Source organism: Chinchilla lanigera, unplaced genomic scaffold, assembly GCF_000276665.1.
Source record: "Chinchilla lanigera isolate Chin_1 unplaced genomic scaffold, ChiLan1.0 scaffold00010, whole genome shotgun sequence".
Lineage (NCBI taxonomy): Eukaryota > Metazoa > Chordata > Mammalia > Rodentia > Chinchillidae > Chinchilla > Chinchilla lanigera.
Window position 1 is genome coordinate 14,143,077 of NW_004955411.1, and position 26,591 is coordinate 14,169,667.

General features: G+C 35.5%; 1 protein-coding gene across 1 annotated transcript in view; it reads right to left on the reverse strand.

Annotated features, from left to right (window-relative positions):
* The window catches only part of Cga (glycoprotein hormones, alpha polypeptide), a 75,555-nt gene extending 50,334 nt beyond the window's left edge, over positions 1–25,221 (reverse strand). The window contains exon 1 of the mRNA XM_005377714.2: positions 25,192–25,221. The gene's annotated coding sequence lies outside the window, so the exon portion shown is untranslated. The remainder of the gene's footprint in view (positions 1–25,191) is intronic.
* Between the last annotated feature and the right edge of the window lie 1,370 nt (positions 25,222–26,591).

Here is a 26,591-nt window from a genome sequence, read left to right on the forward strand (position 1 = left end):
CCTACAGAAAATTGGAATAGATGGTCATTACCTCACACTGACAATAGCCATCTGTGACAAATGGCTAATATCATACTAAATGGACAAAACTAAAAACTTTCACTTTAAAATCAGGAACAATACAAGGATGTCCACTGTCACCACTCCTATTCAACATAGTTCTGGAAGCATTAGCCAGAGCAATTAGACAAGAGAGAGACATAAAAGGAATAAGGATAGAAATGAAGAAGTGAAATTATCATTATTTGTGGATGACATGGAAGACCCCAAAAACTCCACCATAAGACTGCTAGAATTAATAAACAAATTCAGTAGTGTAGCTGCATACAAAATCAACACTCAGAAATCGATAGCATTCTTATACACAAACAGCAAACACACCAAGAGAAAAATTAAGGAAACCATACCTTCCACCATAGCATCCAAAAAATTGAAATATTTAGAAATCAAGCTAACAAAAGAAGTTAAAGATCTATACAGGGACAACTACAGTACTCTGAAAAAAGAGATCAAAGAGGATTTCTAAAAATGGAAAGATATTACTTGCTCATGGATAGGAAGACCCAACATTGTGAAAATAGACATACTCCCAAAATTGTTGTACAGATTCAATGCAATCCCAATTAAAATACCTTTCATATAGGTCACAGATCTAGAGAAAACATACCTAAAATTCATCTGGAACCAGAAGAGCCCTAGAATAGCAATCTCAGTCAACAAAGGGAAGGCAGGAGGCATCACAATCCCTGACTTGAAATTATACTAAAAAGCTACTGTGATAAAATCAGCATGGTACTGGCAAAAACAGACCTGAAGATCAATGGAACAGATTAGAAGATGCAGACACAACCACAAACACACTCAGCCACCTTATCTTTGATAGGGGCCAAACATGTCCACTGGAAGAAAGCTAGCCTCTTTAATACTTGATGCTGGAAAACCTGGCTTTCCACATGCCAAAGACTAAAACTGGACCAATGTCTACCACTATGCACTAAACTAAAGTCAAAATGGATCAAAGATCTAAATTTTAAAACAGAAACACTAAATCTACTGGAAGAAAAAGTTGGTAAAAATCTTGAAAACATAGGGGTAGGCAGAGAGTTCATAAACAAAACCAAACTGCACAGGAAATACTTCAAAGAATCAACAACTAGGATCCCATCTTATTGAAAAGTTTGCTGGGTATGGTAGCACATGCCTGTAATACCAGCACTCTGGAGGCTGAGCCAGGAGCATCACAGTGAGTTCAAGACCAGCCTAGGCCACAAAGTGAGCTCAAGGCCAGCCTGAACTTCATAGTGAGATACTGTCTCAAAAAGACCAAAAAAAGAAAAGAAGAAAGAAATAAGAAAGAAAAGTTTTTGCACATCAAAAAATCACCAGCAGAGTAAAAAGAAGATCCATGAATTGAGAAAAAAATTTAGCCAACTATCCCTCAGACAAAGGACTTCTATCTAGAACATATAAAGAATTTTTAAAAATCAGACCTCCAAAATTTAAAGACCCTATCCAAAAATGGGCATCTAAGATGAATACACACATCTCAGATGAAGAAATACAAATGGCAAATAAATACATGAAAATATTTTCAATGTCATTAGTCATTTGAGAAATGCAAATTAAAACAACACTGAGATTCCATCTCACCCCAGAAAAAATGGCTATCATCAAGAAATCAACCAATAACAAACACTGGAGAGGCTGCAGGGAAATAGGAACACTTCTCTGCTGTTGGTGGGAGTATTGACTGGTGAAACTACTATGGAAATCAATGTGGAGATTCCTCACAAAGCTAGGATTAGAAGTTCCAATCAACCCAGCTATTCCACTGTTGGGTATTTTCCCAGAAGAATTAAAAACATCACACTACAGTGATGTACATGTACCCACATTTATAGGAGCACACTTTGTCATAGCTAAACTTGGAAACAACCCAAATACACATCAACAAGGAATGGATAAGGAAGATGTGGTATTTTTATACAATGGAGTATTACTCAACTATAAAAAAGATAAACTCAAGGATTTTATAGGTAAATGGATGCAACTATACACCATACTCATAAGTGAAATAAATCAGACCCACATGTGTAAACATCATATTGTCTCATTATAAGAACATGAAAGAGTAAATAAAACCCAAAATGTACAATGGATATTACAAAAAGGAAAGAAATTGCTCAAAGGAAGGTACAACTGTGATGAGGGAAAGGAGAAAAAGAAAGAAGGAAGGATCCACATATAGATAGATAAATAGAGAGAGAGAGAGAGAGAGAGAGAGAGCTGTGATAACTGTACTGATGACTAATAGTTTATTGAAAGGAACAGTTAATGCCTAATTTTTTGACCAATTTTGCATGCTTATATCTGGTAATCTGAACAACTAATTTGAAGACAACAATATGCAATATAACAACCATTCGTGAATTCCTACCATCTTGACTAGTGAAACTCAGTATCATTTCTAATGTTTTTTATTATTATTTTATTTTTTATTATTTTATTATTATTTTTATTCCCTTTTGATCAATCATACATTCTTACATTTGGTAATCTGAGCAACTTTTTTGAAGATAACAATATGTAGTATAACAACCACTGTTAATTCTTATCATGTTGTTTTAAAACCCTGTATCATTTTCATTGTTTTTGCTTTGTTTGGTTTGTTTTGTCTATGTTGTTATTATTTTGCTATTGTTCTCTTTTATTCTCTTTAAAATAAAATTAAAAATTAAAATAATGGAAAACAATCCTCCATGCCAGAGAAACTCAGAAAAAAGGGGTAGCTATTCTATACACAGACAGTGTGAACTTCGAGCCAAGAATGATCAAAAGAGACAAGAAAGGTCACTACATTCTTGGTAAGGGAATACTCCAAGAGGAAGAGATAACAATCATAAATACATATGAATGAAATACTAGTGCAACAAACTACACAAAACAAGTATTAATAGACCTGAAAAATCAAATAAGCACTAACACAATTGTAATTGGGGACCTTAATACCCCACTTTCACAATTAGATAGATCAACTACACAAAAAATCAACTAAGAAATATCAAAATTAAACAAAACTATCAACAAATGGACTTAGTATATATCTACAGAGTGTTCCATCCCACAGTATCAGAATGCACATTCTTCTCAGCTGCATATGGGATATTCTCAAAAATCTACCACAAATTGCCCATGGAACATGCCTAAGTAGATACAATGGAATTAAAATTACCCCATGCATGTTATGTGACCATAGTTCAATGAAATCGGAAGTCAACAGCAAAAGAAAGCACAAGAATTACATAAACACCTATAAATTAAACAAACCCTCCTGAACAACCAATTTGTCATAAAGGAAATTGAAAAAGAAGTTAAACAGTATCTATAAGTGAATAAAAATGCTGATACAACATATCAGAACTTATGAGATGCAATGAAAGCAGTCATACATGGGAAATTTGCAGTGGTAAATTTTTATATTAGAGAAACAGAACGAGCTCAAATAAACAACTTAATGTTGAACCTAAAACTCCCAGAAAAGGAAGAACAAATCAACCCCAAAGCTTGCACAAGAAAATAAATCATAAAGATCAGAGCAGAAGTTAATACAATTGAGACAAAGAAAACAATAAAAAAATAAATGAATCAAACAGTTGATTCTTTGAAAGATTAAGAAAATTGACAGAACCCTAGCCAACCTCATCAAAAGGAAAAAAAAACCCAAATTCAAGCAATTAGGAATGAAAAGCGTGAAACCACAACATATCTTGTGAAAATCCAGATCATCAATCCCTACTTCAAGAACCTGTAATATAATAAGATGGAAAACACAGAAGAAATGGAAGTTCCTAAATACATAGGAGTACCAAAACTGGATCAAAAAGATATAAATATTCTAAATAACTTGATATCAGTCAATGAAATTAAAAATATAATTAAAACCCACCAACAAAGACAAGCCTAGGCCCCGATTAATTCACTGCTGAATTATACAAGAAATTTAGAGAAGATCTAATGCCACTAATGTGTAAACTCTCTAACGAAATTAAAAGATAAGCAATATGCCCAAAATCATTCCTAGAAGCAAGTATTACCTTGATAGCAAAACCAGAGAAAGATCCAACCAAAAGAGAAAACTACAGACCATTATCTCTAATGAACATAGATGCAAAAATCCTCCATAACATTCTGGCAAACAGAATATAGAAAATTATGAAGAAAATTACACACCATAATCAAGTAGGGTTCATCCCAGGGATGTAGGGATGGTTCAACATACACAAATCAATAAATGTAGTACACTATATTAACAAAGCCAAAAACAAAAGCCACATGATCATCTAAATTGATGCGGGAAGGGTATTTGAGAAAGTCCAACACTCATTCATGATAAAAAAAAAAAAAACCCTACAGAAAATAGGAACCGATGATCTTTATCTCAATCTGGTAAAAGCCATCTATGACAAACCAGCAGCTAACATCATAGTAAATGATCAAACACTGAAAGCTTTTACTCTAAAATCAGGAAGAAAACAAGGATTCCCACTATCACCACTCTTATTTAATATAGTTCTGTAAACATTAGCCAGAGCAATTAGACAAAAGAAAGAAATAAAAAGAAAAAAGACAGGAAAGGAAGAAGTAAATTATCATTATTTGCATATGACATGATACTCTACACAGAAAACCCCAAAAACTCCATCAGAAGACTTGTGGATTTAATAATCAAATTCAACAGTGTATCTGGATGCAAAGTCAACAATCAATAGCATTTCTGTACCCAAATAACAAATTCACTGACAAAGAAATTAGAGAACCCAAACCGTTCACAATAGCACCTAAAATACAAAATACCTAGGAATCAATCTAACAAAGTTAATAAAACATCTATGCATTAAAAATTACAGAATCCTAAAAAAAAGAGATTGAAGAAGATATCAGAAAAGAGAAACATATCCCTTGCTCGTGGGTAGGAAAAGCCAGCGTAGTGGAAATGGCCCTATCCCAAAACTCTTATACAGATTTAATTCAATCCCAATCAAAATACCATTAGCATACCTCACAGAAGTAGAGAAAATGTTCCTAAAATTCATTTGGAGAAGAGACCTAGACTAGCAAATGCAATTCTGGGCAATAAAGGCAAGGCATGGGACATCACAATCCCTGACTTGAAATTATACTAAAAAGCTACTGTTATAAAATCAGCATGCTACCGGCAAAAATAAAAAAACAGGAGGATCAGTGGAACAGGTTAGAAGATGCAGAAACAACTCCAATCACACTCAGCCATTTATCTTTGACAAAGGAGCCAAATATGTTCACTGAAACAAAGATAGCATCAATGGTGCTGGAAAAACCAGGTTTCCACATGCCAAAGACTAAAATTAGACCCATGTCTATCACCATGCATTAAACTAAAGTCAAAATGGATCAAAGCTCTAAATTTTAAAACAAAAACACTAAATGTATTGGAAGAGAAAGTAGGTAGAAATCTTGCAAACGCAGTTATAGGCACAGAGTTCATGAGCAAAACCCAGATGCACAGAAAATAATTCAAAGTATCAAACACTGAGATCTCATCTTATTAAAAATCTTTTGCACATCAAAAGAAATCATCAACAGAATGAAACAAAAAGCCAAAAAGTGGAAAAAAATTTTAACCAGTTGTCCTTCAAACAAAGGACTTATATCTAGAACATATAAAGAACTGAAAAAAATTAGACCCCCCAAATTCAAGGACCCAGTCAAAAAATGGGCATCTGAGATGAATATACACTTCTTAGATGAAGAAATAAGTTCGACATCATTGGTCATTTGAGACATACAAATTTGAACCACACTGATATTCCGTCTCACCCAGAAATAATGACTATCATCAAGAAATCAACCAATAATAAATGCTGGAGGGGCTATGGAGAAAAAGGAACATTTATCCACTGTTGGTGGGAGTGTAGAGTGGTGCAACCACTTTAGAAATAAGTATGGAGATTCCTCAAAAAGCTAGTAGAAGAGGGTCCATTTGATTGAGTTATTTCCCTTCTGGGTATCTTCCCAGAAGAATTAAAAACATCATTCCACAGTGATATATGTACACCCATGTTTATAGGAGCACAGTTTGTAATAGCTAAATCTTGGAAACAACTCAAATGCCCATCAGCTGAAGAATGTATGAAAAAGATATATTTTTATACAATTGAGTACTACTCAGACATAAAGAAGAATAAACTTGAGGTTTTTGTAGGTAAATGGATGCAACTTGAGTCCATACTCATTAAGTGAAATAAGTCAGTCTCACATGTGTAAACACCATTTTCTCTCCCTTGTATGAGCAACTGAAGAAGTGAATAAGATTTAAAATATACATTAGGTATAGTGAGATAGAAAGAAATTGTTCAAAGGGAAAGGGTAACTAGGATGGGGGAGAGGGGAAAGGATAGAAGGGAAAATGGTGGAAAACAGCAAGTCAGTTATACTGTTAGTGTTTCTTAGTTCATTGAAAGGGAAGTTTTGTGCTAATATTGATTGGAGAACATTTTAATGCCCGTATCTAGTACTCTGAATAACTACCTTAAAGATAACAATATGCAATGTATTAACTGATGCTATTCTATTTTTTATGAATTTTTGTTTTACCTTTTTTCCATAAAATAAAAAAGAAAAGAAAATTGGTATTGAGAGTAGGCTCATTGCTGTGACTGTACCTGACCATGTGATGCAGAAGTCTTGGTACTGGTTTACAGGAGGAGTTTGGAAAGTGATCTGGAGATGTAAGATAGAGAAGTCCTAGAATGTTGTAAACAGAACATGATGGATAATTCTGGTCAGATCTCAGAAGACTGAATGCTGATAGGAATGTGGACCATACAGGGGAAGCTCAGGATGTTTGCACTGGGAGCAAGGACTCTATTGGCAATTGCACTAAAGGTCTGTAACAGCAAAATCAGCAAGAAGAGCACTCATGGGAGATCAAGTATAGGAACAAATGAGGCTTTTTACTTGGCCTGCAGATGACAAACTGACACAAATTCAGAGAATATCAACCATGAGAGAACTTTATACTGAGTTTTTATACCTTTACAGGTATCCACAACAACCACTTTACTTTATTTTGAAATTTTACAAGAATATCACAAAATTGTCACAAGGTTTACATTTCCCAGAAGTTTCGTTAGTCAACCAGGATGGCAGTTAAAATTTAGCTTACCCAACAGTTTGTCCCGTTTGTTCCTTTATTTAATGACTTGTTCTTTCTTTTGTGGGCTTATGGTTACCTAAGAGGGGAGAGGGAGGAGAGTGAGTTCATCTAGAGTTTGAGTTCATGTGACTTCTAAAATGGAGTTAAAACAAAATGGAGTTTATCTTGCCATGTCAGGTCATGTGTGTTACACTCTGACAGAAAATTTGTCTACATTTGGCCCATGTCCTGAGACTTTGCAGGAGACTGAGATTAAGGACAGTGGACTAATCTAGTGGAGGAAATTCCAAGATGGTCCAGTATTTGGTCTGTGACAAGGGTACCACTGACTGCTTTTAGCCAGATTTTTAGTAAGAATCAAACAAAAAACAGAGCACAAAAATTTGAAAAATATAAATTTTGACCAAATACCTACCACAGGTAAAGATGGAACCAAAAAATGTGGCTGCTGAAGAAATCAGTTCTTTACAATGGAGTCAACTACTTGGGACAAGAAGAAAAATACATGAGGGTAACTCAGGAATCAACAAGGTCCCAGCCATCACAGATTTAGAGGTACAAATGCATGAACGTTTGATCTAAGAATACAACCCCTGTCCTCTATAGTTGAGAAGGAAGGCCTAGAGAATTGGTTCCCAGGATCGATTTCATCATGCTTAGCTATTTGGTACACAGAGGCTGCTGCAGCTGTAGTCCAAGAAGGCCTGGCCTCTGCACCCACAGACAGCAGACTTTGGTTTTATCTATATGATGTTGGTCTTTCAGGCATGCAGAATGAAAAAGTTGTGAGGTCAGGGAGTCTTCCACCAATATTTCAGAGGAAGGCCTGGGAAACCAAACAAGGAGTTCTTAAGAGGGCAATGCATGAAGCTATGGGAATGAAACCAAAAGTGAAGTAGAGATCCCAGGAAATCAGAGTGCCAGGAACATGGAATGTCTGCCTAAAAAAGCTGCACCTGTCTGTAAAGCCACTCCAAGGGAGAAGACATATGGGCTGCAATCAACAATGTCATAGGAATGGGAAACTTTATGTGCCCCAAACGCCAGATATAGAGCTATAGGATGTGTTTTGGCTTTGCTTTAGTCTGATTCTTTTCTATCCCCTATACCTCCCTTCTGGAATGGGAAAGATTGCCCTGTGCCATTGTACCTTGGATTACATAACTTTTTTGTTTACAGAGGTTTACAGCTAAGTATTTGCCTCCAGTATCAGAAGAGACTTGAATTTTTGAAAAATATTGGAACTTTAGAGAAAGGATTATTGTACTTTCTGTTGTATGAAAGATAGTTGTATTATATTTGGAAGAATTCTGATTTTGTGTTTACTTAGAAATTAAGTATGGTTTAAGGAGATATGTTTTGATGTCAAGTTGAGAAGGGGCGGGATGTGATAGGTAAGCTTCAGTGTGATTAGCTTGAGGCCACCCTGTGGATTGGTAGTTGCATCTGGGTAGGTCATGGAAGCATGACTTTGGGTACTGTATCTGGTCTCTCACCCCTTCCTCCTCAACACTGTTCCACTGCTCTGCTTCTCAGCTACCATGAATTAAGCATCTTTGCTCCACTGTACTTTTCTACCTTGATGTTTCTGCCTTGGAGCCAGCCTGCCATGAACTGAACCCTTCAAACTGTGAGCCAGATTAAACTTCTCCTACTTTAAGTTATGGGTCCCACTGACAGGAAAGTTAACTAATACATAACTAAACCTAAAGCTCTAAAGATGCTTCCTAAGGGCAAAAGTAACTAATATTTATCAGAAAGTCTCACTGAGGCCTCTTCAGGAGACTTCTCAGTAACGAATTTACTATAGTAATTGAGTAACAATATATTTGCAAGATTAGTCACTTCTACATTTGTGATTCAACATTGAAGAAGTACTTAACCAACTGTCATTGAGATTATTAAAAATAAAAAATGCAAGATTTCTAGCACATAACTTGAAAGAACTTTTAAAAATTAAGTAATATTTCTACACTAAAATCTTCCATTTCCATTACTTACTTAGAGTAATAAAGATTTCTTAGTGCTTACATCATTAAAATAAAATGAAATTGATGCTGAAAACCCCACTTTGTCTAGTGGTAAGAAATGATAAGTAATAGTATATCCACAAATGGATTTAAAATGTGAGTACAATCACTACATCATAGTTGTGCTGTGAAGAATAAATACATATAAATTAAAAAGACTTAGACAATTCTTGGCACATAATACTAATACATATAAACTATTGCTATTATTGTTATTATTATTATTATTTCAGCATTTGGCATAGAGGCAGAAATCATATGAATTACACCTATTGCCACAAGTAGTTCCAAAACACTTTGCATTAATAATTTATTAAATCATAATATATGTATGTTGTGTGGGTAAATTTGTACTTTAAATAACTGTAATAATACCTCAATTCCAGAAAAACTTTTAACATTCAACTCTACAATCATAGAAAATAAAATGCTTTAGGTTCAACTTTTAGACATATTTTTGTGACAGGAAAGTATGATAGGATTATTTATTAAAAATTTTCAAGTATTAAACTAGATTGCTTCAGGATAAAATTATACTTCAGAGAAATGCAATAGAATAATTTATCGATTGGGTGCATATATTATGAAAACATTGAGAAGAGCACTTCCCTAGAGCTGTTTCTTGGTTTTCTGCTTAACTGTACTACCACCTTGGTTACAGAGCTTACCCACATTCATTGTTCAATTAGCCTCTTTATCATCAGCTTTGCCTGATAAAGAAGGAGCCTCAGAATAGATATCCCCATACATGAATTTGCATTTAAATTCATATTTCCAAGAATGTCAGGAACATTTCCAGTTACAGGTTTCCTAACATCAGACCCAACTTCTTTTTCCAACCAAACTTATTACTCTTCCAAAGTTTCAGCACCCTGTATTTATTATAACTTTTTTGTGGTACTGAGACCAAACACAGAACTTCCGTGTATGCTAGGCCAGTGCTCTACCACTGAGCAACATCTCAGTCCAGGACTTTCCTTGTTTTTAAGTGATGAAGACCCTAATACAAATGAGTTTTGTTTTGTTTCGTTTTGCTTTACTTTACAGAATTTATTGGCTCATAAAAGTGAAACTTTGAGTAAGAGAGTTTGGACTCTCTTAAAAGGGGGGCTTGGGTGATAGCTCAGTGGCACAGTGCCTGCCTGGACTCTCTTAACAGGACTTAGGATTTAACTCTTGTGTTTGGAGCTCGGTCTCTTCTTCCTACTATAGTGGCACCAGTGACCAGCCCTATTTGATAGAAGATGACAAAGGCAACTCCAAATTTAACTATCTCTGAAATCTAAAATCAGCAAGCAGGAGCACTTGCCTATCTCCCAGAAACCTCAGCAAGAAACCATCTACAAGGTTCTTGAGGACAATCACCTATTAGCAAACCAATCACAGCGGCCAAAGGAAAGCAAGTCCTGACCATAATGGGATCACTTGGCTCAGCTGACTCCACTTTCCAGAAACCAAGAGAGTCAGACACACTGGAATTAGGTGAATAAGATCCTGAGAGCAAGAAATCTCCAAAGAAGTCTCCAAGGATGCATGTACCATGGGGCAGTTTACTGCTGGGCCAGAGCTCACAGTTTACTTGGCCCTTTATTGGTTCAATACATCGTACATTCTCACTTTCACTTCTACCTGGTTCTACAATTTAATAATAGCATTACTACTTTTGATGACTTTTGATTCATCCTCTTGTTTGATCTTCATATTTGGTCACTGGTATATGATGGTGGCTCAAAAGTGTATCTGCCTGGTCTTAAATATTACCTCCACTTTTTACTAGTTCTATAATTTGGGGCAGGCTTACTTAACTTCTCTTTGCCTTAATCTTTTCATCTACTAAACATAGGTAGTCATAGTTCCCGCTTCCTTTGATTGCTGTGAAAACCAGATAAGCTAATTCACATACAGTACCAAGAGAATGCCTGGCACACACTACGCACAATCAATGCCCTGGATGTCACTATTATTGTTATTGCCCCTATACTTGGCATGGTGGTCAAAAGTATTTTAGCCTATGCATACCAGTTCATGCCCAGTCCCACACTACTTCTCTAGCTTTTCCTGTTATCAGCCAACATATATTTGTTCTGTGAGGTTTCCATTTACTTTTCCCCATGTTCTTTGTGCTTGTTTTGTTCTGCTTCTCTGTTTTGTTCGCCTTGTTCGTTTTTCCTGAAATGTTTCTGATGTATACATACAGGGTTACTATGATTTTGTTTGGAATTTAAGTTCCTCTTGCTTTGACATTGGTGTATGTTAAAATAATTGCAGGCTTGGTTGCAGCTTTTGAACCAATAAAGGGCCATATAATTAAATACACGTTTGTTACTTGCCTGACTTATAGTAATAGTTAGCACAATATCTTTTCTAGAGCAAAGTTGGGATCTTACACACAAAGAGAGAGAGAGGTTGTTGTTACCAGCATACTATATGTACATATATATATATGTTGCCATAATATTTGTTGCATATATTTGCATATAGACACATACATACATACATACATACATAAAACCTGAGCAGAATATGTTCCTTACTGTTTGGGCAACCTAGATTTTAATGGAGTGAATTACCATCCTGGAATAAATAGGCTAAGCAGCCCAAACTGTCTCCTAACTATCTGTGGGACCCAAAATGTGTCCTAATAGGATTACTTACCTCCTCTACCTCACCAGTAACAGAAACATTTGAAAAAATTGTGGAAAATTTGAGCGTGTTCTTATGGCAGGCATCACAAGACAAGGTTGTACCAATCGTTCTGTGTCTGTGGTCAGCTCTGAGAGAATGACTTACAGTCAACCCATGAGGGTTACCATATCAGCTCCTGGGGCCTCTATGCTTTGTACAACCCAGATTCTGCATATACAACCCAGATTCAGTTCTAGTGGGAAAGTTATAACTTGGCACATCTTCATAGTTCTTAACCCAAACTCAATTTTGATTTTACAGAACAGGTAGTATAAATTCATAAACCCTTAGTCCTACCTCTGAAATCTGCAAATGTCTTAAAACTGAAAATGTATTCATCACTCACTCAGCAGTGAAACCTGATTCAACCTGGACTTATTTGGCCAAAAAAAAGTCCTCTTCCAATCTAAAGAAATGATTTATTAGCTTTATTCCAGTTTTTGTGAAATGTTTGTGTTTTGCTGAAAAATACTGGTAGCTCTGTTCTAGGTTAAATTCCCAAACCTATTGCTAAACTCTATGCAATGAATATACATATATTTATATGAAACCTAAGGCTTTCAGATATAAGATTATAAACCTGAACAGATAAAAAATATGAAATATAACCTTTTTTCACTGTCATTTAATCCATGATGTTGGGAATGAAGTTGGCATTGGTTATAAGAACATTTTAAATTAGTAATAGTGGGCATCATATAATTAATTTCCAGTCACTTTTCTTGTTTATTAGACACTTTGTAGACTCTTTGTCATGCAGTTTCAAGGAAATGCTGGTAAACTTCTTTGACTTTCCCATCAATAATACACAGCCTAAAAGTTATCTTTTTGTGTGCTTGCTGGTTCACTCAAAATGTAAAGCCTTTCTGCTTTTATTACACAGAACTCTTTACCATCGCCCCAGAAGCCCACTATAGGCCTGAAGGTGGTCCTCAATTTACTGTTCCTCTATAAGCATCTCAGTTCCTTTGCTCTAACAGATATGACAGGGTGGTTCCAGGATTTGATTTGTTTCTAGTCTTTCTTTTCTAGCTTAAGATTTCTAAATTCTTTTTTTCCTAATCTACTCTCAATATTTTTATTGTTTTCCTCTTTTCTGTTTCCCTTTTTTTTTTTTCCAGTACCGGGGATCAAACTCGTGACCTTGCGCTTGCTGGGCAGGCGCTGTGCTGCTGAGCTAAATCCCCAGCCCCCTGTTTCCCTTTTTTAATTGCCTCCAAATAATCATTCATCCATTCTGCAAATAAATTATTTATGTTTACCAGCATGTACAGAAATTGAGCCAAGAATACTGGAATTTCATAAAATGGGAACTTGCATGTGGGAACATTGCTGTCCTTATCAACTTTCAAACATATTTTCCAGGCAGACAAATTTATTCTAAATATCATAACCATAATAATATATGGGTTGATGTGATTTGCCCCTAGAAATGAGATCAATAATGTTTTTGGCTTTAAAATACCTTAACTAACTCAAGTACTTTCTTGTGCACACCATTATACTCAATTCAAGCCATCGACAATGTAGAATTAGTTAAACCATTGGGTCTGAACATCTTGAAAATTCTCAACACTAAACTTTCCAAGAGGTATTTCTATAGTTTACCATTGCTGTGGGAGATAGCTCAAATTTTAAGTGTTAGACTGTTACTTTTCCAGGTATCTAAAAAGCAAAATCTGAGCTCCATGTATGTAATACTAATTATGGGTACAGAACTATTTTTATGAAAAACTCAAAGGAAGTTTGTATTTGTACAAATTGTAAAAGATCTTCCTAACAGAGGAAGATCTGAGACTTCCTAATCCCTATGATGACATTAAGTAATATCTTCTCTGTCATTTATGCCTACTGCAGCTAATTGATGCTGTCATAAATAGTACCAATGAGTGTCTCTTTGCCACTGGCATTTGTGAGTAGAACCAAATCCAACACTCACATGATGATATATAAATGGTAAGAAGCACTAGTTTATGTCCATCATAATGCATTCCAGTAGACTTAAAGTCAATAACCACTTGACATTCAGAAAATGTCTTCCTCCTGGAAAGAGTAATGTTTATGTCTTAGTCAATTCAGGGTGCTCTAATGAAATACCATAAACTACATAATTTAAACAAGAAAGATTTATTTCTTACAGTTTTGGAGGCTGGAAGTCCAAGGTCAGGATGCCAGCAAGATGACATCCTGGCAGAAAGAGACAGAAAAAGAGAAAAAAAAGAGTGAGAGAGACCACACACTCTTGTGTCCATTCTTACAGGGCACTAATTTCATAGTATGGGTCTCACCCTTATAATCTAACCTATTTTATTTTGTGTGTGTGTGTGCTGGGAGTCAAACTCAGGACCTTTTACTTCCCAGACAGGTACTGTACCACTGAACTATATCTTCAGCCCTGTGGCTGGGGATTTAGCTCAGTGGTACAGTGCCTTCCTGGCAAGTACAAGGTAGTGAGTTTGATTCCTGGTACCAGAAGAAAAACAAAAAAAATTCTTCTATCCTCAGCCCTATAGTTTTATCTAAAACTACTCATTTCCCCAAAGCTGCATCTCTAAATACCATTACCTTAGGGGTTAAGACTTCAACATATGCACTTTAATGGAGATTGAGAGTGCATAGTTCAGTTCATAGCAGCTTCACAATACTATTTCTGAGAAAGGAATAAAATATTCAGAGGAAAGTCGCCTGGAAGGAGTAGTGAAGCAACAGAGGCTCAGCCAAGAGATACAGGGTACAGGTGAAAGGGCTTCATGGTGACTTACACACACGTATAGATACACACACATATGCATGTGTGCACAATTTCATGATATGGCATCTGAGAAATGCCTCCAAATTCAGAGTATGATCCTCAAAATGAAAAGCAACAGAGAATGGGGAGAATAGTTCAATGGTAGAGCATCTGTATGTAAGGATTCTAACCCCCAGCACCACAAATAAGCGAAGTAATGCACTTACCTGTTTGTTGATTATTTTAGGGAATAATAATCTTGGCTAATAAATAATGTATAATCTGGGCTTTAAATAATGCCACATGAAGTTTAACCAGAGAAACAAAACAAAGAGCAGGAACTTGCTGGCACTCTCACCTGCTAACAAGAAATATATCTACAATCAAAATAGAGCTTTAAATGTGGAGCATTCCTTTGCCCATGACTGGATTGAATCATTTAAAAAGAAAAGAAATAGTCATTTATCATGGTTCTTAATTCTTTCCTACTTCTGTACTTCCATGCTTCTATGTTTAGGTTTTGCAGAAGAAAAGATTATCCTTTTGAAGATCTATTCCTTCCCTGACTGATTTTTGTGGGGTTTCAATGCTTGTTTGTTTTATTTTTACTGGTGACCAAATTCATGGCCAATTCTCACCCAAGACCTAGCTTGTCCATGAATGTTACTTCATTCCATTCTAAATTTTCCCCTTCTGTGACCCTTAAAACTTTGATGGATTGCACGGTAATTCCCTCTATAATTCTCTAAAGTGGCCACACATATTTGACTCATGGATATTCTTTATAAATAGGTCTAGCACATTACATATCTATTGTGAGATTTTTAAAGAGAAGGATTAAAAGAGAAAGCACATTGTGTGCAATTGAATTTCTTCCTGGAAGTGCCCTTGCTGCTTAATCCCAAAGCACCTCATTTTGGGCTGGAGGTATATCTTAGTGGGAAAGCACATGTTCAGAATGCACAAAGTCCTAGTTTCAATCCCTAGTATCATAAAAAAAAAAAAAACATTTTATCATCTTATCCGAATCATAGGGCCACTGGCAGGAAACAGAAGCAAGATACATACCCTTTCTTGGATGCCCAAATTTATCTGGAGAGTCTATCAACATCTCTCCTTTTCAACACAAGCTTTGGTTTACAGAAATAGAGAACTCATTTCTAGGGATGACTGATTAACATTTAACTCTTTTGCTCTTTTTTGACTGTCTCTTCCTCTCTCAGCACAAGAGATTTTTGTCTCTAAATTTTCTCTTTGGTAGGAATGACAAAGATTCTTTGTTTAATCAAACTCTAGCCAGGTTTCTGACCATCTTTTAAATTTATCTGGGCATCAGAAGGACCATGGTGCCAGCAGGAGCTGCCACAGTGGCCCAGCAGCACCAGTGGTACTAGCAGGAATGGCCCAGCAGCTGCAGGACACTGATCCCCAATGGGGGGCACCTAACAGACCCAGCAGATGAAATCAATCTACAAAGGGAAAACTCATTGCATTTAAGTTCCTGGTATGTGTTGGATTTCATTATATAACTGTAGAGCTTGCTCCTGTGGTTAAAGGTACCAAATTAATCATTACCACAGTTGGTCAACTGTTAGACTGTGTTTGATGCTATTGTTATTGCTAAGTGCACTACTGTAGCAAGGATGTCATGCATCTTGTAGTGAGTTTTCCCCCTCATATGACAACACTGTGACTAACTGGGGTAATAAACATCACTATAGTCCACTCTGAAAGGATAGAGTTCAGAGCCAAATAGATAGCAGTCTTCCATCCTTAATAAACTGGGAAGGTATGTTCTTGGGATAGACACAAAGACCAAGAACCACTAACACCTAGAATACATCTCTAAGAAATAGAAATTTCATAAGGATGCCTCAATACTAGTGATAAAGCTATCTACCATAAGAAATCTACCAGCACTAACATAGAAAACAAAACAAAATTAAAAATAGAAAACAGAAGATGACAAAGAAAAATGCGACCCCAGACCTTCAGCCAACACAGAACAAGTCCAGGGCACAATGAGATAGAAGAAATCAGAAGTCACACCCTGGATCTGTCTAAAATGATGTCAGAAGAACTAAAAAAATGGATGAGGCTATAGAAGAAAATCTCCCTGGTTAAAAATAAATGATAATCAAAATGAAAGACATGCCCAATGAATCCAGAGTAGGCACAGATTTTTTAAAAAGAGGAGTTTAGGAAAATGATGGAAAATATGATGCCCAACATAGGAAAAAAATGGAAGCCATGAAACAGATCCAAACAGATATCCAGGAAATTAAAATTTCCATTGAAAGTATATGCAACACATTGAATAAAGGCAAAGGTAGAATATCAGACCTAGAAGACAGAATTGTGGTTAGCAACCATGAAAAGAAAGATAACTTAAAATTAGCAAGGGACCATGAAAAATCAATCTAAAACCTGAAAGATGAAGCCTAGAAGAACAATATAAGATTGATAGGAGGTAATGGGAAAGCCAAAGAAAGCACAAACACCACAAAAAAAAAAAAAAAAAAAAAAAAAAAAAAAAAACTCTTCACAGAAGTAATGGCAAAAAGCATCCCAAACATGGGTAAAGAATTTGATATACAAATAAGTGAGGTATATAGACCTCCAATAGCCATCAAACTAAATATACATCAAAGCATATAATAGTCAAGATTTGAGAAATTCAGCACAAGAATAGAATATTAAAAATGGTTAAAGAAAGAAACAAATCACCCATAAAGGAAAATCCCTTAGAATTACAGCAGACTTCTCAACACAAATTTAAGTCAATGAGAGCTTAGAGTGAAGTATTTCAAGCTGTGAAAGAAAACAACCTCCAATTCAGATTGAAGTGCCCTGCAGAACTATCTTCCAGAATTAATGAAGAAATAAAACACTTCCATGACAAAGCACACCTGAAGAATTTCATGACCACCAAACCAACTCTCCAAAATTCTCTGAAGTTGTTCTAGAAAGAGATAAGACTGCAATTCCAAGAACACCAACAGAAAGAAGCCTCCAGGCAGAGCAAGCAGTTCAACAGAAAGGAAAGGCAAGGTAACAATAACAGAAAAATAATATAAGAAGGATAAGCCAATACCTATCAGTTATAACTATTAATATAAATGGTCTCAATTTCTCAGTCAGACAGACTGCCAGAATGGATGAATAAGCAAGATCCAACTATATTCTGCGTGCAAAAGAAAAAAAACATTTAACTCAAATTCATGCAATTAGTAATGAAAAGGGTGAAATCTCAACAGATCCTGTGGAAGACCAGAAGATCATCAATACCTACTTTGAGGACCTGTATTCTCTAATAAAATGCAAAAAAAAAGAAGAAGAAATTGACAGATTCATAGATATATATGAATTGCCAAAAATAAATCAAGAAGATATAAAATTCTAAAAAAAAGAAAAAAACAGTATCAGTCAATGAAATTGAAAATGTAATTAAAGGGGCTGGGGATTTAGCTCAGTGGCACAGCACCTGCCTCCCAAGCACAAGGTCATGAGTTTGATTTCCGGTATTAGAAAAAAATTTAAAAAGAAAAAGAAAATGTAATTAAAATCTTACCAAAAAAGAAAAGCCCAGGCACTGATGCATTCACTGCTGAATTCTACAAAAAATTTAGAGAAGATCTAATGCTACTACTCATGAAACTCTTTAGTGAAATTAAAAAGGAAGCAATATTCCCAAAGTTATCCCTAGAAGCAAGTATTACCAAAACCAGAGAAGGACCCAACCAAAACAAAAAATAAAATAAAAAACTCTACAGGCCAATCTCCCTAATGAACATATATGCAAAAACTCTCAATAATATACTGGCAAATAGAATGTAGCAAATCATCAAGAAGATTATACACCATGGCCAAGTAGGATTCATTTGCAGGGTACAGGGATGGTTCAACATATGCAAATCAATAAATGTAATACACCATATTAATAGAGCCAAAGACAAAAATGACATAGTCATCTCAGTAGAGGCAGATAAACCATTTGACAAAGTCCAACACCCATTCATGATAAAAAAAATCCTACAGAAAATTGGAATAATGTATATACAAGGATAGCTGGGATCATTGTACTGCTCATGTCAACTGGTTTCTTGAAAGGAATAGAGTTAATGCTTAATTCTTTGACCAGTTTTATATGCCTATATCTGGTAATCTGAACTAATTTGAAAATAATAATATGCAATATAAAAATCATTATTGAGTTCCTACCATCTTGCTTAGTGAAGCTCTGTGTCATTTCTAATGTTTTTTTAAATTATTTTATATTATATTTAATTGTTTGATCAATCTTGCATTCTTATATTTGGTAATCTAAGCAACACTGTTGAAGATAACAAGACATACTATAACAACTATCGTTAACTTCTTATGAATTGTTTTTATTTTTATGTTGTTTTGTCTTTGTTGTTATTTTGGGTTTTTTTCCCTTTAAAATAAAAAAGAAAACTGGAATAGATGGTCTTTGTCTAAATCAGATAAAAGGTACCTATGACAAAGCAAATGCTAACATCATATAAAATCAACAAAAACTGAAAGCTTTCACTTTAAAATCAGGAACAAGACAAGGATATCCACTGTCACCAGTCCTATTCAATATAGTTGTAAGCCAGAGCAATTTGACAAAAGAGCGAAGTAAAAGAATAAGAATAGGAAAGGAGGCCAGGTATGGTGGTGCACACCTGTAATCCCAGCACTTGGGAGGCTGAGGCAGGAGGATCATTGCAAGTTCAAGACCAGCCTGGGCTACAAAGTGAGCTCAAAGTCAGTCAGACTGCATAGTGAGACCCTGTCTCAAAAATACAAAAAAAAAAAAAAGGATAGGAAAGGGAGAAGTGAAACTGTCATTATTCTCAGATGACATGATACTCTACATAGAAGATCCCCAAAACCCCACTAAAACGCTTATAGATTTAATAACCAAATTCAATACCATAGCAGGATACAAAGTCATCATTCAAAAATCAATAGCATCCCTGTACACAAAAACCAAACACACTGAGAGAGAAATTAGAAAAACAATACCCTCACAATAGCATCAAAAAATGAAATATTTGGGAGCAAAATCTAACAAAGGAAGTAAAAGATGTATACATTGAAAATGAGGTTGAAGAGGATGTCAGAAAATGGAGACATCCCTTGCTCATGAGTAGGAAGAACCTACATAGTACAAATGACCATACTCTCAAACCGCTCTACAGATTTAATGCAATCCCAATCAAAGTACTATTAGCATACCCAACAGAATTAGAGAAAATCTTCCCTAAATTCATTTGGAACCACAAGGGACCTAAAATAGCAAAAACAATCCTAGGCAACAAAGGCAAAGCAGGGAGCATCACAATCCCTGACTTGAAATTATACTACAAAGCCACTGTGATAAAAACAGCATGTTACTGGGGAAAAAACATACCAGAAAATCAATGGAACAGATTAGATGTAGAAACAACTTTAAACACACTCAGCCCCTTTATCTTTGACAAAGAGCCTAAACACATTCACTGGAAGAAAGATAGTCTCTTTAATAAATGGTGCTGAAAAAACTGGCTTTCCATATGCAGAAGACTAAACCTAGGCCAATATCTCTCATCATGCACTAAACTAAATAAAATGGATGACAGATCTAAATATTAAAACAGAAACACTAAATCTGCTAAGTAGAACTCTTGAAGATATAGGTGTAGGCAAAGATTTCATGAACAAAACCTCGATTGCACAGGAAATACTACAAAGAATCACCAACTTGGATCTCATCCTATTAAAAAGCTTTTGCACAGCAAAAACATTACCAATAAAGTGAAAGGACAGTCCACAGAGAGAGGAAAAAATTTGGTCAGTTGTCCCTCAATCAAAGGACTAATATTTAAAACATACAAACAATTTAAAGAAAAATAAGACCCCCTAAATTTAAAGACCCAATTCAAAAATGGGCATCTGCAATGAATACACACTTCTCAGAAGAAGAAAAACATATGGGAAATAATCATATGAAACATGTTCAACATCACTGGTCATTCAAGAGATGCAAATTAAAACAATGCTGAGACTCCATCTCACTCCTGGAAGAATGGCAATTATCAAGAAATCAACTAATAACAAATATTGCCAGGACATGGGGAAAAAGAAACCCTGCTCCACTCTTGATGGGAATATAAAGTAGTGCAACCACTGCAGAAATCAATGTGGAGATTCCTCAATAAACTAGGATTAGAGGTCCCATTTGACCCAGCAATTCACCTGCTGTCTATCTTTATGGAAGAATTAAAAACGTCAGTGATGTATACATTCCCATGTTTTCAGCAGCACAGTTTGTAATACCTAAATCTTGGAAACAACTCAAATGCCCAACTGAGGAATGGATTTACAAAGATGTGATTTTTTTATACAATGGAGTACAACTCAGCCATAAAGGATAAACTTGACATATTCCTAGGTAAATGGATGCACCTTGAGACCACACATTAAGTGAAATAAATCATACACAGGTGTAAATATCACATTGTTTCCTTGGTGTGAGAAACCAAAAGGGTAGATTAGGACTGAAGTGTATGTATAACAGGTACTATGAAATAGGAAAAATTATTCAAAATAAAGGGGAACTAGGGAGGGAGAGGGGGAAGGAAGGAAGGGAGAAGAGTAAAAGATTTAAAAAGGATAAAATGGAAATAAAACTTTGTAAATAAGGAGGGGACAAAGGATTGAAGGGAAAATAGGGAATACGAAAAAAGAAGAATCAAGATATATCATGTACAGGTACAAATTCCCTATGATGAATGTGATCATTATGTGTATCTAAATTGTACTGATAAACTAACTATATAAATAAATAAACACACAAATAAATTTATTTGGGCACTTATTTACAAAATCCAGCTTTAATAAAAAACTGCTAAATCAGCCTTGATATATGATCACCCTCCATATCTGACCAGGATCTTTGTCTTCAGCCATTATCCCAGATGACACCTGAGCCCATGACCCATCTTCAGCAAGTACACTGTTAGATTCCTTTACCCCAAATTCTCTCTTACTCTGATGTGTCCTCTCTATTTTTGGTTCATTGACCCACTGCCCTGCTCTTTGGCTATAAATTCCCACTTGTTCATCCTATGTTTAGAGTTGCATCCAATCTCATTCCTTCCCAACACAATCTTATTGCAGTGGTCTTTATACCTATCATGATGGCCCTGAATAAAGTACTCTTTACCATGAATTAACAAGAGTCACTGAATATTTTTTCTCCTGTCGTACTTGGTATGGAACTGAGGGTCTCATGTGTACTAGGCAAAGTGCTCTACCATCGATTTACGCTTCCAGGCCCTGAATACTTTTTTCTTTTTACAGAATAAAGAGATTATTCTGTAGAGACAAAATGGAACCCACCGATTGAATATTCTTTCATATCTTTCTGCTTTACTTTTGGATGTAAAAATTTAAATTTACAGAAAAAAAAAAAACAAACGAAAACTGGATTACTGCCTTGGTTCTCTGGTTCTATTGTAATGACTGTCCTTGGAGCAATGCTACCTAACGACTAGCTCTACTGGGGAAAGGCTAGAGGAACAAAAGGAAATGGGAGAGGACCACATACATTAACATTCAGTTCAGTGTCAAAGGTAACCCAATAATTATTGAAGCACTTATTGAAATAACACTTATGAGAAACAGAATTTAACAAATTTAATAATTATTACTGGATGAATCATAAAATTTGTCCTAGATTCCTTCATATTTCCCCAATCCATACCTCAGTTTATCTGTATGGTGAAATTTTCTTCAACTGATTGCTGCAAAAAGCAGTGGTTTGCTTTCAACAAAGGTGACATTTTGCCCCGAATCAAGTAAGAGAAAGCAATATGAGGAGCTGTTATCTCAGTGTTGAAATTTGGAGCCTGTGTATCTCTGACAAGGAATGTGTTTGCAGCCATTGCTCTCCAGAGAGATTTAGAGATGGAAGTTAGTATTTTCTTGCTAAGTTCCTCCTCACTGTAATGATTTGAATTAACCACAAACAATGCAGAGGTTTTTGTAAATGAAAATTATCTATATATACAAAGAGCTGGAAGAAAGCAAATTTAACTGCTGTTAAAGATATAAAGTTTTTCCTAGGAAGTGGTTAGTAATACATTTTTCTTCCATTATTTTCTGCATTCTTGTTACTGCCAATCAGCTACATTATGAGAGGAATATGTTACATTTACTGTATTCCCATTAATATTTTAAAATTTAACATTATATCTTAGCATGTTACTTCACAGCTCTTTTTTCTACTAAGCAATGATTCTTATTATAAAGCTGAAATCAATAGACATTTAATGATATAGATGTTTATCATCAGTCAAAAACCCCAAGGACCTAATACAGAACATAGTAAAATAGAGTTTGAATTTATTTTTGCTACTGTACTTTGTGGAACTTAAAAAAAAAAGGTTGTCTTATTTTACTGAGAAAATAATGCTATTCTCAATGTTAACTGACTAAAGGAGTTAAGGAAACATAATTCTGGAAAAAATACTGCACATAACTAGAATGTGAAATTTAAAATCTTTTTCTTCCAGGGCTGGGGATTTAGCTCAGCGGCAAAGCGTCTGCCTGGCAAGCGCAAGGTCGTGAGTTCGGTTCCCGGTACCGGAGAAAAAAAAAAAAAAAAAAAAAAAAAACCAAAAAAAAATCTTTTTCTTCCATATCCCCATTGCTTCTGGTATTACAGTATAACAAGGTATGCTTGAGATTAGTTCTATTGTGATTTTTACACAGAAAACCATTAACTCAATAGAGTCACAAATTTCACAGACTTCCAACCTCAAGGAAAAAGCACTATTAAATGGGTGCTATATTTCTAAACTTCAAACAAGTGCAAATACTTCAAACAAATACTTCACATTCCAACCTAGCCCATTAAATGGATAATTGGACAGACACCAGGAATACACATCCTAAATGTCTGGAAGACACCCCCAAGAACACAGAAAGAATACCAGCCCCAGACCATACTATGTCGCACTCTGAGAGCACACATTCCTTTTTTTCTATGCCTCTCACTGACACATCTTGCAGTGCTTTTATGCAACATAAGTCAGTGAACCACAACCTATACATGAGCTGGATGAGTTGAGGTCCTATTTCTTCTTTGGCAGACCTCCTTGGCCCTTGTCCAGTGACAGAAACATTTGAATTAGGGGCTGGGGATTTAGCTCAGCAGCAAAACGCCTGCCTGGCAAGCGCAAGATCATGAGTTCATTTCCTGGTACCAGAAGGAAAAAAAAAAAAGAAACATTTGAATTAGAATATGTTAACAGTAACATTAGGAGTAGGAAGGGAAATAGTTAAACTTAAGGAAAGTAGAAAATATGGCTCTTGATAGGCCCACATGTTAAAAGAATCTGGTTAGCAATCACAGTCCTCATAATGACAACTAGGTAATTCCAGGTCTAGAATACATAGAGGGTTTTATTTTGTTTTATTTTGGTTTGGTTTGGTTTGGTCTGGCTTTGGCCTTGAACTCATTACATAGCACAGGCTGGCCTTGAACTCATAGCAATCCTCCTGCCTCAGCCTTTCAAGTGCTGGAATTACAGGTATGCACCACTCTGCCCAGCCAGCATATATAGAGATTACAGAAATGAGATACTACCGTATCAGGATTCCAAACATTTTATTTATCAGCTTGCTTGAGTACAAAGTGTCTGGGAATTCCTGCACTCTATGTGTGTCATAATCCTTAATATATGTACCTATTCCTTTATCCTAGCCCATCATAGCTCAACTTGCCCTGCTTCTTTGTACTCTGGAAACCATCTGCAGATTCCTCTCACCTGTCAGGGGGAATTTCATGGTTGAATTTTCCCAAACAATAATGTTCCCATATATTGACATGGCATTATATTGTCACAGCTGGAAGCATTCTTCCTTAATTAAAAAAAATTTACAATAATTATTTTTATACATCATCCTCACTAAATTAACTCAGTATTGTTTCAACTGTCTCTGTTGAGGTACACACGAATAAGAAGTTATAAAGAAAACTTCCCAAATAGTGTTTTGATAATAGGGTAAAGGAAAAGGAAAGAAGAAACTATTTTGTCCAGAATAAAATTTAACAATTCAGAATAAATCTCTGCAAGAAGCTGAGAATTGTGTAAGATTAATTATAAACCCTCAGGGCTCACAAATTCTTCTGCGCTCTGACTCCTCCATAGGTGCTCTCACAGACAGCACCCTTCCCTCTTTGGTACATAAGTAAAAATTTAAAAACCACTAATCAAAGGCAGATATAAGACATTTGAAATGTGCCGTTTATGAAAAGCAAAAGCCTCTGATCAGAGCCAGAGGCTTCTTGACTTCCTCATAGCTAATATTATTTTTTCAGAATATAATACAACTTGAATATATAGCAACATATCGAAGTTAGAAGCCAAATTAGGGTAACAATAGTCACTCCAAGTCTTAGTACTCCTTCAGAATAGGGTGATTTTTTTCAAACCCTTACATGCTTCTGACTGAAAATAGCTTTCATGAATAAGAATAAGGCAGATTCTTACCAGATCAATACCGTGTTTGCGAGGGGCCAGGTTCTCATTCTGTGTAACTGTAGAAATCAAATTACACATGAAGACAATCTTCCCGAGGGACGCTACTTACACAGGTGAACTTCCTGATAGTGCCAGTGAAATTGAAATTCTAAGTCCAGCTGTGTTGATGGAATTCAACATACTCTAATGGACATACACACCATTTTTTTTAGTAAGTTTAATTTAATTAAGGGAAACAAACACAAATCATACATTTGAAGGGATTACTTGACCTCCAAACACGTACTACTGAGAAAATCTCTGTTTGAAGAACCTCTTGTCCGTTTAAGGTACCATCACTACCTGCAGCAGCCTGAACATTAGCAGCTGATTTTAATAAATTATTGTATGTGTCAAATTACTCTTTTCTAACATCTGCCTTAAATACATCTATTTTAAAATCTCAAATTATTGCTCCTAATTACACTAAAATCAGCTGGTTTAAAGAGCATTTTCCTTCCTTTACTGAGATTACCACTTCTAATATTTTCCTAACGCTACTTTAACAAATTTCTCCAAATTTAGTGACTTAAACCAATACAAATTTATTATCTCTCAGTTCTGGAAGGTCAGAAATCCCAAACAGATCTCTTTGTGCTAAAATCAAGATGTTTACATGACCGCATTCCTTCTGGAGGCTGCAGGGAGAAAGTATGTCCGTGCCTTTTCCGGTTTCTAGAGGTTGCAGTAATCATTGGCTTGTTGCCTCCCTTTCATCTTCAAAACTAGCAATATAGGGCAAATCTTTCTGACATAGAATCATCTAACCTCCTTCTCTTTCCCTCTCTCTCTCTCTCTCATACTGTACAAATTTGTGATTATATTGTGCCCAACAAGATATATTCTGGTATTATACTGTGCCCAGCCAAACATAATTAGCCAAACATAATTCTGATTATTGCAGAATAATCACCTGAGATTAGCAATCCTAATTTCATCTACCACCCTAACACTTTTTTGTCATGAAGCTTAACACATTCACAGGTGCTGGAGACTAGTTTGTATACATTTATGGGAAGGCCATCATTTTGACTACCAAGACACTTTAGTATTTATCATGCGTTATATGCTCCCATACTCATTTTTAAATTAAAATATATTTCAGCTTTAAAAGATCTCCTTGTAGGGGCTGGGGATTTAGCTCAGCGGCACAGCACCTGCCTGGCAAGCGTGAGGTCATGAGTTCGATTCCTGGTACTGGAAAAAAACAAAAAATAAAAAATAAAAGATCTCCTTGTAGATTCTAATCTGCTATGGGTTGTATTGTATGCTCCAAAAAAAAATATGTTGTAGTTCCTATCCTCTGTATCTACGAATGTTACTTTATTTGAAAGTAGAATCCATTGGGGTGATTAAATATATATATATAT